A 16,265-nucleotide genomic window follows, 5' to 3' on the forward strand; every position below is an offset into this window, starting at 1 on the left:
GTGCAAATACAAACCACGTGACAAGCTAGACAGTGTTTAATACTCAGTTTGTGTGCTCAAGTTATGCATGGAAACCAAATAATAAATACCAAAATAAATACAGTCATATATTTAAGTGCCCATTGCATGGGAACACCGTGTAAGGCCTGGGTTACCTTCAGTGCAGGTTTGATCCAGCCAAATCTGAAAAGAAATCTAGCTTTGACAGATACCTGCAGATGAGCTAACTTCTAGAGTTCAACCGTTGCTTAAATGTGCACTATGCATACTGGATTACATTTGTGTGGCTATCTTTTGAGTATAACGTATCGGTAACATATGTGGACCACGTACGGTGTTAAATTGAGTACCGTACCATATATACTTTCAATAATTTATACAACACGGAGAGTCTTGTTCTGATCGTATGTAATCTGAGATAGTGAACATGTGATATATACCGTCGTTACTCCCATTTAAGTCGTTTGTATGTTTATGCTGTGGCATGATTTCCCACCCAGTCACATTATCCTGACACCAGGACAACCAGTCCTAACACTAATCTCTTAATGTCGAGTGCCTAGCGAGACAGCTGTTAGTACCACTTTTATAAGTCATTAGTATGACCCTGCCGAGGATAAAACCCACGACCTCCCGCATCCGAGGCGGACGCTGTAACCACTAGGCCACCGGAGCGGTCCGTCTTATAACTGAGCAAAGACTGAGAAACGAAATGAGTGCATTAGGACAAAACATCGAAGTTACTGGATCTGATGTGTTCTTACACTTACATCTTGATAGTAAATACTATATGTGTGAAACATAATTTGCAGCGGACTCTGTTGCGAATATTCTTGTCCAAACAATCAATGGCTTGCTTCCAGTTGTTCTTCATTGTTCGAGTCCAAAGATGACCATCACATTGCTAAATGGTTTCGTTTCTGCGGTTATGTGTGTGGCTGATCATGACATCTTGCGCTCAGAACAGCCTGTGGCACGCTTAATAGGATATACCGTTTGGGTTTGCTTGATTAATAAAGGTCGTGCTTCTTTTCAGAGAGTTAAACTGCTCGACTTTTTGCACTGTCTCTGCAAATCCCCCAGTTCATAATCTGTAGCTCCAGTATGGATGTGACTGTGCCAGGTTGAGCGATTCCGTGAGATATCACCCAAAGACGCAGGATCGGTGCTTAAATGTTTCTAGAATTAAATGATGGAATATTTGAAGCACTTCCTCAGACCACCCTGAGATCGTTTTACCTCCTTCTGCTTGCCGCAGCTGATTTTATTTGATAGTTGCCCTTTTGTTTTTCTGATGACGTTGACTGTCCATCTAATCTGCGATTTCATCAGCAGGGCGTGTATGCTAGAAAGTCTGCCCGTGTGAGATCTTCAGTGCTTCAGTGTTTGTTAACCCTATCCTGCCATCTTTACCTCTTCAGTTTATTCCGACAGCACAACTGAAATGATTCAGCTTCTTGGCATGGCGTCTGCACACAACCAGGTTTCGCATCCATACAAAAGGGTAGGCAAAACACTAGTTTTGTAGACCTTCAGTTTTGGTTGTATGTTTATGATGTCAATACAAAGTTCGTCGCCAAGTGCTGTTAAAGCTATTTTGTTCATCTTGATATTATATACATCGGGATGATATCACATAATCACATTTCTTTCTCGTAGTTTTCTTCTTGATTATATATACATTCCTTCGATTTGTTAAATTTTAAGTTCTTTTTGATCGCACATTTCCTTGTCCTGCATACCTTTTTCTCTTCGTTATTCAGCCTAAAACAAACAGAGTTAGGAGCTTAAACCGCAAAAACTCTTTTTTATCTGTGTGCCATTTAACTAATCAATGAAAAATCCCAATATCTTTATTGTACTTGTGGTATGTTTAATACATTGTTCATTGAGTGATCACTAGTGTCCAGTAAATTAATGTTCTCTTTCATGTCTCTATGAAAGCTAATACATGCGGATGCGGGAGGTCGTGAGCTCAATCCCCGGCCGAGTCATACCAAAAACTTACAAAAATGGTACTAACGGCTGCTTCGCTTGGCGCTTGGCGCTCAGCATCAAGAGGTTAGTGTTAGGACTGGTCGGCCTGGTGTCAGGATAATGTGACTGGGTGGGACATCATGCTACATGTTTGCGGCATGATGCCCTAGTGCTAGACATCAATATCAACTGCCACACTGCAGACATCGTAGCGATAAGAGTGAAAATTTTTTAAAGCTACGTTAAAAATCCAAATCACACACACACACACACACACACACACACTTAATGTGTTTCAGTCATAAGGAGTACCATTAGTACAGCCTAAAGCATTTTTCTTTGTTTCAACGTACACGGTTATTTTGGCATCTTTGGTTTAGTTCATTATGGTTTGTTTGGGAACTGTATTTTTATATTCTGATAAGTCATCTGTGTTAGGTCTTAGGTTTTCATTTGCAGGATAGATCTTGAAATAATCGTGAAATCAGGTTGTTACTTCCGGATTTACTTCTTAAATGGATGCAGTTTCATCGGGTATTGCAAGATGGATTCTATTCATTTATATGAACATCCATGGATTGGCACACGGCCTTATTATAAGGTTGTTATAAATGAATCCAGGAGCATTAAGAAGGTCTTTTGCTTAGACTTTATCGTACTCACCATCATATATCATTTTTCCATATCATTGATTCTTTTCTAACCCGACTCGAGAAAAAATAAATTAAAGTTTGGATCGGAGAAAACTTGCAGATTCAATACGTTGTTCAATGAAGTAGAACCGTCAAGAGGGTTTTATGGGCAAAAGACTCGATCGTCCAGGTACCTTTGCCTGACACTGCTAGTGCCTCACAACATTGCTGTGAGTTTAAAATGTTGTTAAATATTGTGGAAAACTACCGAACCACATGTCTGCACACCGGTACCTGAGGTACCCTTCTGTTTCATGACATCGCACCGGCGCATAAATCCTCCGACTCTACAAATATACTGAAGGAACACTTCATCCAAGCTTTGCCACATCCTCTACAGAGACAAGAGTAGATACCTAATGAGTTTAAGCTGAGACCCTTTCTCAAAGATTAGTTGATATGCAGATGATTTCAAAGTCGCCGTGCGTTTGGAAGTGTATCTTTCTATTGTATAACAACTTGAAAAAGTAATACTAAGTGGCATTTAATAATCAGACTAAAACGTGTCTAAGGGGTACATGGGGATTACGTTGAGGATGTGCACTAACGTGCTGTTCACGAATAATGAATTTTGTTGCATGGGGCATTAATATTAAGATTTTTAAAATACCCCTGGTACGCATGTCGTAAGAGAAATGGACTTCATTGGTATCAAACTTCCTCAGATTTATATAAATTGCTTTCATATGTAGCGTTAAAATTGGTCAAACTTTCAACTTTTCTATTCATGTGCGTAATATGTTCTGATCTATTGACAAACTTTATAAATATAAAAATATGCATGTTTTCATTTCAGTTGGTTGGTTGGTTGGTTGTCATGGGTTTTACGCCATTTTTCAGCACATGATAGACTGACAATACATGGGGGTCAGTATATCTGGTGGGGGAAGAACCTGGAAAAACCGGGCAAGAACCCACCGACGTACGGGAGTCTTCTGGCAAGTTTTCTCACATACGAACTTTGGCAGAGCCCGAGACTCAAATCCACGCGGACAGAGGTAATATGCCAGTGATCTGTAAAGTGGAGCACCTTGAACACTCGGTTATCCAGGGCCCCATTTCATTGGAGTCAATCATTTTATCAGACGTTAGTTTATTGTGGATTAGTGATTTTCCATGAAATCATTTTCTACATTTCATCCACACTTGCAATGAGCGGTATTCTTTTCTTCCTATAAGTTAATTCTACTAATTCATTACCTACTTTTATTTGCGTATTTAGCACACCTTATTCATCCTTTACTTTTTGTTTACAAATTATTCTGCAAAAAAAATATGTGTACAGAAGATAAGATTTTCTGTTACAATAGAGATTTCGTTTCTAAAATATGTCAGAAATCAATTTTAAAAGGTAGAAGGGCTGAGTTCCTGATATGTGTATTTTTATTTATTTATTTTTTACTTTTCTACTAAAATACCATAGTATGCCAGAATTACCCCCCTTACTTGTGTGGCCTTTAACGTCTTTCATTATGCGTACTGGGGCTTTGTACAGACGCATAACTGGAAGAAATTACAAATTTTATTTTAAATGTATTTTGTTGTCTTAAGTTCCTCGGATTTTCTAAAATACCGGTTTCTTTTCAAACATATCGCACCAGCAATGAATCTGGGATTATGTTGCTGATTGAGGAACAAACTCTCTGTCTCTTTTTATTGCGATAGTGTCAGTTGAATGGATCTACCTCGATGTTGTGCTGAGACAACCATTACAACGTTATGAAATAAAACACATAATTCCGCTTGAAATACGTTCTCCGTTTTCTGAATAAATCATCCTTACTTACTGGGTGAGTATAACTTTTACAAAAATGTAATACCTGAAAGGAAATTAATTATTTATTAAATTTTAATGTGGAACATTTTCGGCACTTTTAAAATAACCATTGTATTAAGGCGACATATTTCCTTAAATAACATGTTTTCTGTGTACATGTACATTCCGATTGAACTAAAGTAATGTGGCTTGCCAGGCGTATATTTAATGTTAAAGCATGTTTCCTGTAACTTAAGACACTAGTGGAGTTGACGAACATTATAATTCAAGAAGATGTTAAGTACGAAAGTGCATTCGTTTATATGCGCGTGTTGATGCCTTGCTAGAGTTGATCGTATCTTTCGTGTTTATTGTTTCATATAGATAATGAAGATGTATGGCAAGTGGATAATAGTCCAAACTATGTTAAGATGATTAAGGCCCGTCATAAACACAGCAAGAAGCTGAAACAGAATACTCTATATCACCATCAACACAGCTGAAGCTTGTAACATGCTCATTTTATATTTTTAACTTGTATGGCACAAACGAAATATGTCTGCATGCTATTTTAAAGGATTGTATACGATTATTATAAGTAGCTTAGATCGATTTAATTATAATCATGTGAATTACCAGATCGATCTTTGCGTCCTTCTGTTTCACAGAAGCTAGAAAAATACTTCTCCTATTTAAGGCACGATTTTAATCTATTTTTTTAAATTTTATTTTTTTTTTTGTTATTCTTAAGTTACTCACATTTTCATTAAAGTTTTGTTAAGTTTTGACAACATTGAAATGTGTTAAACAAATGGCGCTTTAAATGTAGACAGAAAATGCTTTGGAACTACACAGGCCAACCCTCTTATCCATAACATACGATTAACTGGGCAAATTTTATCTATCTGTTTTTATTATGAAAGAAATGTTTTTAGTTTAAATAAATTCGTCAGCGAAAAATAGAATAATTTTTGTCTTGAATATACGTTTCTGTGTCAAAGATGAAGCATATTTCGATTCCCTTGGAGCGTTTACCTGACGTATCGTTCGTGTTTAAGAAAATGGTGCAATAGTTTGTATCATTGATAGTGTAGGCTTGTATAGTAAAACAATGTCTTTATGATCCATTTTGTCATTCCTCAAAAAATAATATTAGAATCTTTAAAAGCAAATATTTAAATTGAATAAATATTAGATTGTTTTACCTCAACAATAGTGACAAGAACTATGTACAACAAAACTTAAAAGTGTTAGCTTACATCTTGAAAAACAAGACGAAATGCAACACATCTTGACCCAAGTTAAAAAAGGCGAAGTCAATAACAATTTCTTTCCTACTAATACCAAGTATTTTCCAGACATCCAGAGAAATTGCTACATTTTTTGCAAGCTTTTAGTCGAATGCGAATAACCTCTTCGTCATCCTCCGTGATGATGATACTCTGATCTAAGACGTGTGTGCTATGTTGAGTCCGGCCTTTTTTATATACCTATATTAGTATAAATGCTTATGCTGAGACTAGTGTTGCACTCATTTCTCTTTTTATGTCTAATATTTATTTGTTTATTTATTTATTTATATATTTATTTATTTATTTATTTATTTATTTATTTATTTATTTATGCGTGTGTTATTTTGTAATAGATGATATAACGTTATGTTACTTGCAGAAATGAATCTTCTTATACTATTGAAAGTTATGCAATTTTTATGAGGTAATGGTGCGATTAGGGGATAAATTAAAAACAAATAACTACGTTAACAAGAGGGTTTAAGATTTTTACAAGAAGAGAACGTTTTGCAGTCCTAATATATTGCTTTTGCGCTCTATCATCTAGTAAAACTGTGGATTCTTTTAGGTCCAAGTGCCATTTTTGTGGGAGGGAGGGTAAGGCTGAGGCGAAAAATATAATTGCAAAGTCCAGTATTTTGACATATACGGTACAAATGGCCCAAGGCTAGTTATCTCAATCCGGTCAAGTGTTCGATTTTAGCTCAAAAGAACAATGACTTGGAAGAAACAGAGGGAAAGGTTGCTTTGGGAGGCGGATTGCCAATGAGGTGGCATTGTCTTTTTCTCACGGCTACCAACCGTTATTTGCCATCAACGAACGAAATTTAATTTTTAATTTAGCATTGTTAAGCAGCATGATACTTACACAGTACACTACAGGACTTTTATATCAATGAAATATAACAAACTTGCACGTTTTTGCAAAATTACTGGTACACTTATTATGAATGGTAGAACACCGAATAACATTTAAGGCAGTCCACTATTGACTATATTATAATGAGTGAATATTGAGAGCTCGTTGTTAGATGAGAGGAGCCTATCGAAATCAAACAATTTAAATTAATGCACTTAAAATCCTTGATAACATAACCTCAATGCAATTCATCTTCTATTGATTTTCATATATCAGTTTAATATGAGATTCACAAATTAAGTAATAATGCAATCAACAACGCCATATATGTTAAAGAAATAAAACTCAATGAGCTTCGCTTACAAAATGAAACTTGTTGCGGTACGCATATTATATTAAATGAAATGTGATTATTATTTTTAGCTCTTAACCACATTAAATGACTTTTTAATGTGATGCTCAAGTCAGGTTTTCTCTTAAATTTATTGAGGGTATCTTAATTGATTCCAATATTCAAAAAAGCAATCCCAATGACGTCGATAATTACTGAGACCTAAACCCACCAGCGCCATCAGCAAATTCTTTATGCCTAAAATAAATACTAGTATAGCAAAATTTCTATTTAGATACGTCATCTCTTAGACGACGTTTAGCTTGGTTTCAGAATAAAAGTCATAGAACAAGTGATACCCTTGCTGATTGACAAACATTGATAAAACAAACTCAAGTGACAATCAAAACAACGAAACCTTTTCATGTTTTATAGATTTTCATGAGGCCTTTAACAAAGACTGGAGAATCGGGATGATATATAAGTTATACACTGAGGTAAAGTCTTTAGTGTGATGCTGACATGTATAAAAGAACTTATTACATTGTAATGACAATTGAAACTCTTAGTAATACTATTTCCTCAAAAACGTAGGGTTTGCACAGGGTTGCGGATGCGCCCCTTTGCTCTTCAATATCCTCCTCAAACGACCTTCCTTTATATTTTCCTAATACATATAGTTATTCCCCCACTGGATCAGACAATAATGACACGCCTACTCTTTGCAGACAATGTAATATTGCTTCCTATATTCCAGGCTAGTTTTCCAAATAACCTTAACCGCTTGTTAGATATTTGTAGAGACTGAAAACTAATAATTAACACAGATAAGACAATGTCCAAGAATGTGATATTTTTAATGGTCCTATGAAGTTGAAGGACGAAGTCCCAATATGTTTTAAAGAAACTTTAGTTCAAGTTGTGAATGAATATACCTACCGAGACCTGTTCGTTCGCGCCACGGGAACTTTCAAACCTGCTATAGTTATTAAAAACAAATATGCAAAATTAAGGGTAATATGTGCACAACTGAAGATAAACCAAGATAGCATTTTATTATATGTCTATACTTGTGTATCCATTTTATTTTATGTATATAATAGTGTATTCATTTTATTATATGTGTATACTAGTGCATCCAAGCAAATATCCCTACATGGGGCATCGTTCAAGTCACGGTCTATAGTCCGCTACGGTAGCGCATGTGTGGAGATTCACTCGTTTTACTAAACCATTCACTGCGAACGCGTTATTGTCACCAAATATTACCTTTCACTTTGTTTAAATTAGCCAATCAAAGTGTCCCTTCCACGCATAGTCACTTATAGATCTATTAACAGTGATATGTATGAAATTGTTACATTGTGTTGATGATGACGTATTTTTTGTTCATGCGTAGAGCATAAAAACGAGGAATGCTCAGCACAGGCAACCTGAATGATCAAGGAGTATAGCGGATTATCGCAACTGGATTGCGACGATATATATATGTAGTAGAAATTTGGGGTTACAGCCGTATACACATGAAATGAAATAATCTTTCATGAAATTTCGACTTATATCTGGGATAAATTAAAACGTCTAAGTCATTTCTAGATTTACGAAAACGCAAAAAGAAAAAATATAAAAAGCATAAATAACCTCGGTGATTTAACTAAATTCGAACTTACTTTCTGTCTTAAGATATCGCTTGACATCTAATACAAAAGCAAAAAATGTTGTCTGGGGCAAAGTCTGAAAGCATTTTACCTCTTGCTTGCACTGAGGATACGTCCGTGGGAAAAATAAAAAATAAAAACTATGTGCATCGGCACAGAAACGCCATGTGCTCAATTGTATTCATATTGGCAACATTGTTAGTACTTTTACTTCATGTAATACTGAATTGGGTACGACATAGGGCAAACTCTAAGGGTAGTTCACTGAACTGATCAGAAAGGAAACAAGCATAGAACAATTTACAGACGGTACTCGGGCAAAGATTGCGCTCTTTTGATATCTTCAAAAGTATATTTCATTTTTCAAGCCACATTTCCAGTATCAATAGGGATTCACGCTCAGCACTATCGCCGGTAGGTAATCGCCTCTTCTACCTGATTTGCTACATAAATTTTTAATATTATTCCTACGCCAAGCAGCTTAGCGGACACGAATGTAAATAAATATTCTAACAAAATAGTTCCAAACACTCGGCTGCTTTATTTTGTTGTGATAAATTGCTTAGGTCCCTCCAATGTATTTATTGACTGTAATTCGAACTAAGTATAATTCTTCGTACAAATAAGTTATCATTGGCTTTTGCAAAACATAAAATTACCCATGATCACTAAAGTACTTCCGTTGTTAGAGCTACATGGTGCCGATTAAGGTAAAGTTGTTTTTTCAAAACCTGAAAGTGACAAATTGTACAAGAAAACTTGACGACTTTAAACAAAGCGGATTGATCGTAAATGATAATCATAATAAGGATTGATAAAATAAAAAAATTATAGTCACTTCTGACGTATATAAAAAAAATTGTCTTGATGTAGGAAAAACTAAGCTATCTCACCAAACCATGCTTTAAAAATTACTTTATTTATAAAATACTATTAATTCATTATACATACCTGCCATTACGTGAATAGCATCGTGTAATTCACGTGATCCACAACTGTCTTCTGACTTCTCATGTTTTAGTTGTACGTTCTATTTATATGGATGTCGTGTACAATAAAGAATTTAATTGATATATTTAGTGGTACAGTATTAATTTATAAGGGTGTTTTGTACACTAAAGGATAAAACTGAATTGATATATTTTGTGTATACAGTCTATTGTCTATTATATATTTCCAATACTCTTTAAGTTGTAAATAATATCGTACACTGTTTCATATTTGAACCATATCGATGGAAAGCTTACTTAAAGAATTTGTAGTTGAACATATGAAATACAAAATCTTGTTGTCTTATTTGGAGCGCACTTTAATAAAATATAAAAAATTGATAACACGACAATATAACTCCAATCGGGATTCATTTTGGGGACTTAATTAGAATATACAGATGTTTCTTTTCGTAAAGTAGCTACAAACTTGGCGTATATAAATCTATATCACTTCGCCATGACAACAGATGTAGTATAATTGTAGAAACCATGTCAAATCCTTTTGACATTAAGAACCTTATCAGTCACAAAGCTATATTTTATCGAGTATTTGATATCTTCTATTGCAGAATAAAAAGATTAAGTGTAATTAAAACACTGCTAGGTGAGCGAACTACTGTTACTTAGTTCCTATCCTGCTGATTTAAACGTTTTCCTCTTTGTTTTATGGAAAGAGATGAAATTTAGCGTGAATGTTGAGGATAGATTACTCTGATTTTGTCTCGAGCATTTAACCCAGACATAAGTTTCGTCTGCCACGCGCTTTCTACATGTGTACCTCTTATGCAGCAGACGATAGTTTATGTCGATGCATTTGGAAGAATTTCCTGATGTAACCCGGCTGACATTTGACATTTTAAACTGCCAACACCTTCAGCCAGATAAATGTTTAAGGAGGTAAGTATGTTGGCAGGCTAACCTATCTTGTCATTAGCAGAGAAAGCGGCTATCTAGAACAGATGCAACCGTTGCATCGTCTTAATGAAGCTGAAAGTCCCAATTTGGCTCAATTATTCGATACATTTAACTTCCAGAGCAGAGCATACAGATTGCTTCTCTAAATTATTGTGATCTTCAGCATAATCCAGAATTATTTCTTGCATTAAATTTTCTTTTTCATTCTTGATTCATATACGATTTGACATTTCTGAACGTTAAACCCATGGGTGAATATGCGCAATAGTTAGTTGCAAACTAAATAATTAAATGAAACAATTTCTCAACAAGGTTACGAATATCAGCTCTACTATAATCGGCTCTTCGTAACAATATTCCATTGGGTTTATTCAAAACGAGGCTTGCTTGTAAGAAAAATTTTCTAAAAAACTCAGACAAGGAATCATCCAATAAGTCACCCTAATCAAACCCGTTAAAAACTCTTACCGTTAGAAATCGTTATCTTTTTGACAATACTGTGAACCAATTTAATAAAAACTTTCTTACGGCCAGCTACTATTCTTTGTTGTTTTTTTTTTTTTTTTTTTTTTTTTTTTTTTTTGCCTTCTTTTATAAATTATATTTTCTTATTAAGTTTGGTACCGTTCCAGTGGCCTTGTGATTAGAGCGTCCACCTCGGATGCCGGAGGTCGCGGATTCGCATCCCGGCCGAGTCATACCAAAGACTTATACAAACGGTACTAGCAGCTGCCTCGCTAGGCGCTTAGCATGAAGAGGTTAGTGTCAGGACTGGTTGGTTTTGTGTCAGTATAATGTCACTGGTAGGACGTGATGCTACGTGTCTGCAGCATGATTCTCCAGTGCTAGACGTCACTATAAACTTAACACTGCAGACATCGCAGCGATGTGACTGAAAAGGTGTTAAAGCTACGTTAAAAATGCAAAACACACACACACACACACACACACACACAAAGACACACATACACAAAGACACACACACACACACACATTCTTATTAAGTGGCAATGCTATGAACAAACATATCCTCTATGCTCGCGTATAAGTCGAATCAAATTGTAAACAACAAAGATCCTGACGCCCAGTATCACGATGTGCCTGCAGATTAGGGTCCATGTTGTTTGTTCTATTGATTACTACTCAACAAAATGTACAGAACGGCAGCTCTGTGTCTGTGCAGTTTGCATTTTTATTCGTCTTATAAGCGTGTACAGATGGTAATTTCTAATTTAGTTTTAATGACTAAATGAGAGACATGTAGGAAGTTGTATAAATGTTACTAATTACAAGCGAAAGGGTCAGACAGGTCGTTTAAGTTTAGCTGCATTCCAAGTGTCAACGGAGCAACTTGTCGCATCTTATAATTCGTATAGTTTAGCAAAAGTACCTCACAGTTTGTGAAACTATACTGAGATGGTTTAAAATCACATTTATAAAGATAACAGATTAAAACATCGGATGATAAACCAAGCTTTTGTAATATTATTGATCGATGGGTATGTGTACGATGCCTTTCTTTCCTTCTAAAAACAGGGATTTCTAACTGTTAATGATTATGAAAAGACATATTTTAAAGTCAAGTAATATTTGATGTTTGTTATTATGGAAGAGTCAGTTGCTGCAGTAGTGTTTTCAGTAGCATAATATACATTATTTTAAAGTTGACATATTCTGTGTTGTACCCGAGCCAATTACAGCAGTTCAAAATTAATTGTGGGTTGTGAGATGAGCGTGCCAGTAGCAAATAATGCGAAACAGTTGAGTTAGAATATCTAGACGGAACATGGCATTTTTTAAAGTACATAATACGACATTTATTTGCAATGCAAGATTTAGATTTCATCTGACGATGTGATAGTATGTACTTAATAACCTCATCCGACACGTATTCCGTGCTTCCAATATCTATGATGTTTTGGGATTTCCTTTTGTAATGCATTTCCTTGCTTGTCTTTTTAAAATGATGACTTGATTTTCTTTGTCTTCTTGTCTTCCTTTTTCTATTATAAAGTCATCTATATTTAACAGAAAACACTTACCTCTGTGCAAATATGCGTATATGTTGTATGTACATTGTGTATAAGTATGTATAATGATCAGGTTGTGGAGAAGGTATAATTTCATTATATCTCATAAATGTATTTTCTAATATTTGTGTCCCATTTTATTTACGTAGCTATAGGTCAGTCATTCCTCTACGAATACTGTTTGTATGTGACAAACGATTACTCTGTCCAAATGTGTAAATTCCTCTTCACACTTTTTCCTCACACATAAATATATTGCTTTATTTATTTAGTTAGGTATTAGATTTCCCAGGTACAGTTAGGGTAACTAAGGTTTGCGTACAATTTATGCAAACTACTTCCCACGTCAGTGATATATTTTCCCCTGCAATCACGAAGCGATAAGCGATTTTTGTTTGTTACATTTTACTAATGCTTTGTTATGTCCATTAGTTTCAGACAAGATAGCTCTTGTTCATCGCGCTGACAAATGGTAGCCGTCTCATTGGCTTTTGTCAAACTAATAATGGGATGCCCAACCGCCGAACAACCTGTATTCGATTCTTTAAATATTACTACTTGAATTAAATATATATGTTTACTTTTTCTGATTTAATGGGGTTCTACTTCCTTTCTTTTAAATTTACCAAAACCTCCGTCGGACCATGACTGGGATATACTGAGTAACAACAACGCATCATGTTCAGTAGTCATGACAAACGAGTTACTTTTTTTTATTAAAATATTATATTCTTTTAAAAGCATCATTTTTTATTTGAGATTTTAAATCACATAAAATACCAAAACATATCAAAACTTCATTAAATGTTATGTATTTTTTTCTTCTGGAAATAGTCGCATTTTGATGAATTTGAAAGGAATTTTGAACTAAGGTGACCTTTCCGTCACTGGCTGTATCACATGCTACCGACTGTGATAACGCTACAATGACACGTGACTGTGTCCGTAGAAACAAAATCGAAAAAAGAAAAATTCAATAAGCATTTTATTTTCTGCCTAGACTTTAACATTGATTTCTAATGAGTATTTTCTAGTCAGAGATTCCCAAGGAAATATCAGAGGAAAAATATTAGTGATTTCTAAGGAGTCCTTCCTAGTCAGCGCGTCTATAATGATTTGTAATTAGGATTTCCCAGTTATCGCGTTTATAGGAAATTTTAGAGGGACAAAAAATAATTTCAAATGATTATTTCCAGTCATCGTTTCAAAAAGACATGCCAGAGGAAAAACATTAATGATTTCTAATGAATATTTCCCATTCAGCGTGTTTATGGGATAATGTCAAAGGAAAAACAATAATTATTTCTCGTGAATATTTCCCAGTCAGCGTATCTTTACAAATGTCAAAGGGAAAACATTAATGATTTCTAATGTATATTTCCCAGTCAGTGCGTCTATAAAAATGTCAAAGTAAGATGCAACAAAATACGATTGGCTGGTAAAGTTTAGTAATACCTTTAAATGTGCCAATGTAGACAGCTGTGGTAGCTCAGTTGGTAGTGTTCGACTCGTAATCCAAGGTTCATGTGTTCGGTAATCGCCTACACACACACACACACACATATATACACACACACGCACACATACATACATACATACATACATACATACATACGCACGCACGCACGCACACAACCATCCATCCATCCATCCATCCATACATACATGCATACATACATGCACACACGCACATACACACACACACACACACACACACACACACACACACACACACACACATACATACATACATACATACATACATACATGCATACATACATACCTGTCCGAGATTCATCTGACCCTTGCCACCCCATTTTTGATACTTGGACATTGAAGTTGGGGTGTAGGGTCAGAATCCAATCTTGAAAAAAAGGTTGGAATTTGTCGACGCCATTTGGTGTCGACATAGGGCAGCTGCTAAGTAGCCGGCCTAGCAAATTTGAACGACCTTTCATCAAGATATACCTATATGAAATCGATAGGAATATGATTTATTTTCTCCAAAATCGCGAGCATAGCATTTTTAATATTTTTAATCTGCAGACAGACAAGGCGAAAGTATATCTTTGATGAAATTTGATCTGGATCTTGCCATTTGCATTCCGAGTCACATGACCATACAAGTCTCGCAACCTACATGTCAATGACATCGGAGGTCATATAGTCACGCTTGCCCCCCTCTTGTAGGCCCCACATACATACATACATACATACATACATACATACATACATACATACATACATACATACATACATACATACATACATGCAAACGAAATTATTGATAAAATAAAAAAGAATAAGGATGTGAAGGTCAAAAGGTCAGATGAAGAATAAACCAGTTTGTTCTGAGTATTCAAGTAAAGTTTACAGAAAGAGAATAAAAAACGTAAGGTGTAAGGAAATTAGGCATCTTGACCCACATGTCCACCTGTTAAAATTAAACCGATACATGATTACCACGAAGCATAAAGCTACTTTTCTCTTTCGTGGGCTTCTCCCTCTGGGTCCCCACCAGAAGTTCTGATTTACATCCCACTTGCTTACTTGTTCAACGTGTCTTTGGTCTCATGAGATGGTTTCTACGACCGGTTTTAAAGTGAAAAAGCACTGAACAACACAGAACGTGTTTAAAAAATATTATAGCAGTAATTCCGATTTTCAAGATTAGTAATATGATCAATCAACCAGTCAATCAACCAATCAATCAACCAGACAATCAACCATTCAATCAACCAATTATATTGCTGTGTAGATCTCCTCAAGGACTGTATAACATTTAAAATTATTCAGACGTACATGAATTAATCATCTTGATAATATACCATGTTATTCACCATATGTTTCGTCTTTCCCTTGTAGATCTACCATTCTTCTGTAAAACAGTTCGTAGACAGGCTTTGCTACTAAGAGAGCTAAATTATCACTTGGATTCATTAATAATATACATCTTAACTCAGAAATCAACTCCTGAAATTTTGATAGCGGTGTTGACATTTTGTCTCTTCGTTTTTTAGCAGTGGGCATCAAAGCAAATCACGATCATCAAAAGGAGCATAACAAGATTTTCAGTTTCCACTTAATTTTTTTAAAAAAGTCAGTGACTTATCTCGGTTATGCAGACTATATACTCAGTGCTTGTTAAGATGCAAACAGCAGACTCTATGAATATGCTTCCAATGTATATTTTGGCAACATTGTGCACTCGTACAAGTAACTGAGCACGTCTAGCTAAGCCCTTGAAAAGGGCAAACTGGATCTAATTGTATGCTTGTAGTGTACTTCCCACTTCAACCATTAGTCGATAACTCGAAACCAACGACAGTCTTTATGACTGCCATTATGTACGCTTACATGTAAGGCGATATTTCAAGACAAGTTTTAATATTTTGCGTTAGAAAGTGTTTGTCAATGTAATTCGCTTATATGTCTTCGCTTTTTGCACACCCAATTCAGTTCATTGGGATACGATGTATGATTCTAGTACTATTAATTCCAGTATTACTTTAAAAATTGTATATAAAAAACTGTGGTGAAGCAAAATTCTGTTTGGATTTACAATACGAATGTAAGGATCGAACTTCCGTATCTATCACCATATTAACCATAAAAGATTAAATGTACATGTAATAAAATATGGCATGAAACTCTAAAATAAAGTACATCTGGTTCAGAATAAAAGCCGAGATTCTTTGTACCATTATGATCGTCTTCTAAGAGAGCAACATTCCTTTTCCATCTCATTAAACTATCACCATGC

At 35.3% G+C, this 16,265-nt stretch overlaps 2 protein-coding genes across 6 annotated transcripts in view; one reads left to right on the forward strand and one right to left on the reverse strand.

Annotated features, from left to right (window-relative positions):
* Positions 1–16,265, reverse strand: part of LOC149806020 (uncharacterized) — a 137,503-nt gene that overhangs the window by 91,856 nt on the left and 29,382 nt on the right. The window lies entirely within an intron of this gene.
* LOC149806021 (noggin-2-like) overlaps positions 1–16,265 on the forward strand; it is a 65,173-nt gene that overhangs the window by 6,082 nt on the left and 42,826 nt on the right. The window contains exon 1 of one of the 5 annotated variants that reach the window (XM_089950868.1): positions 4,435–4,459. The exons of the other annotated variants lie outside the window; for them this stretch is intronic. The gene's annotated coding sequence lies outside the window, so the exon portion shown is untranslated. Of the gene's footprint in view, positions 1–4,434; positions 4,460–16,265 lie in introns of those variants that run through there. 5 annotated transcript variants of the gene reach the window in all.

Source organism: Sinohyriopsis cumingii, chromosome 2 (genome assembly GCF_028554795.1).
Source record: "Sinohyriopsis cumingii isolate HCF-2022 chromosome 2, ASM2855479v2, whole genome shotgun sequence".
Lineage (NCBI taxonomy): Eukaryota > Metazoa > Mollusca > Bivalvia > Unionida > Unionidae > Sinohyriopsis > Sinohyriopsis cumingii.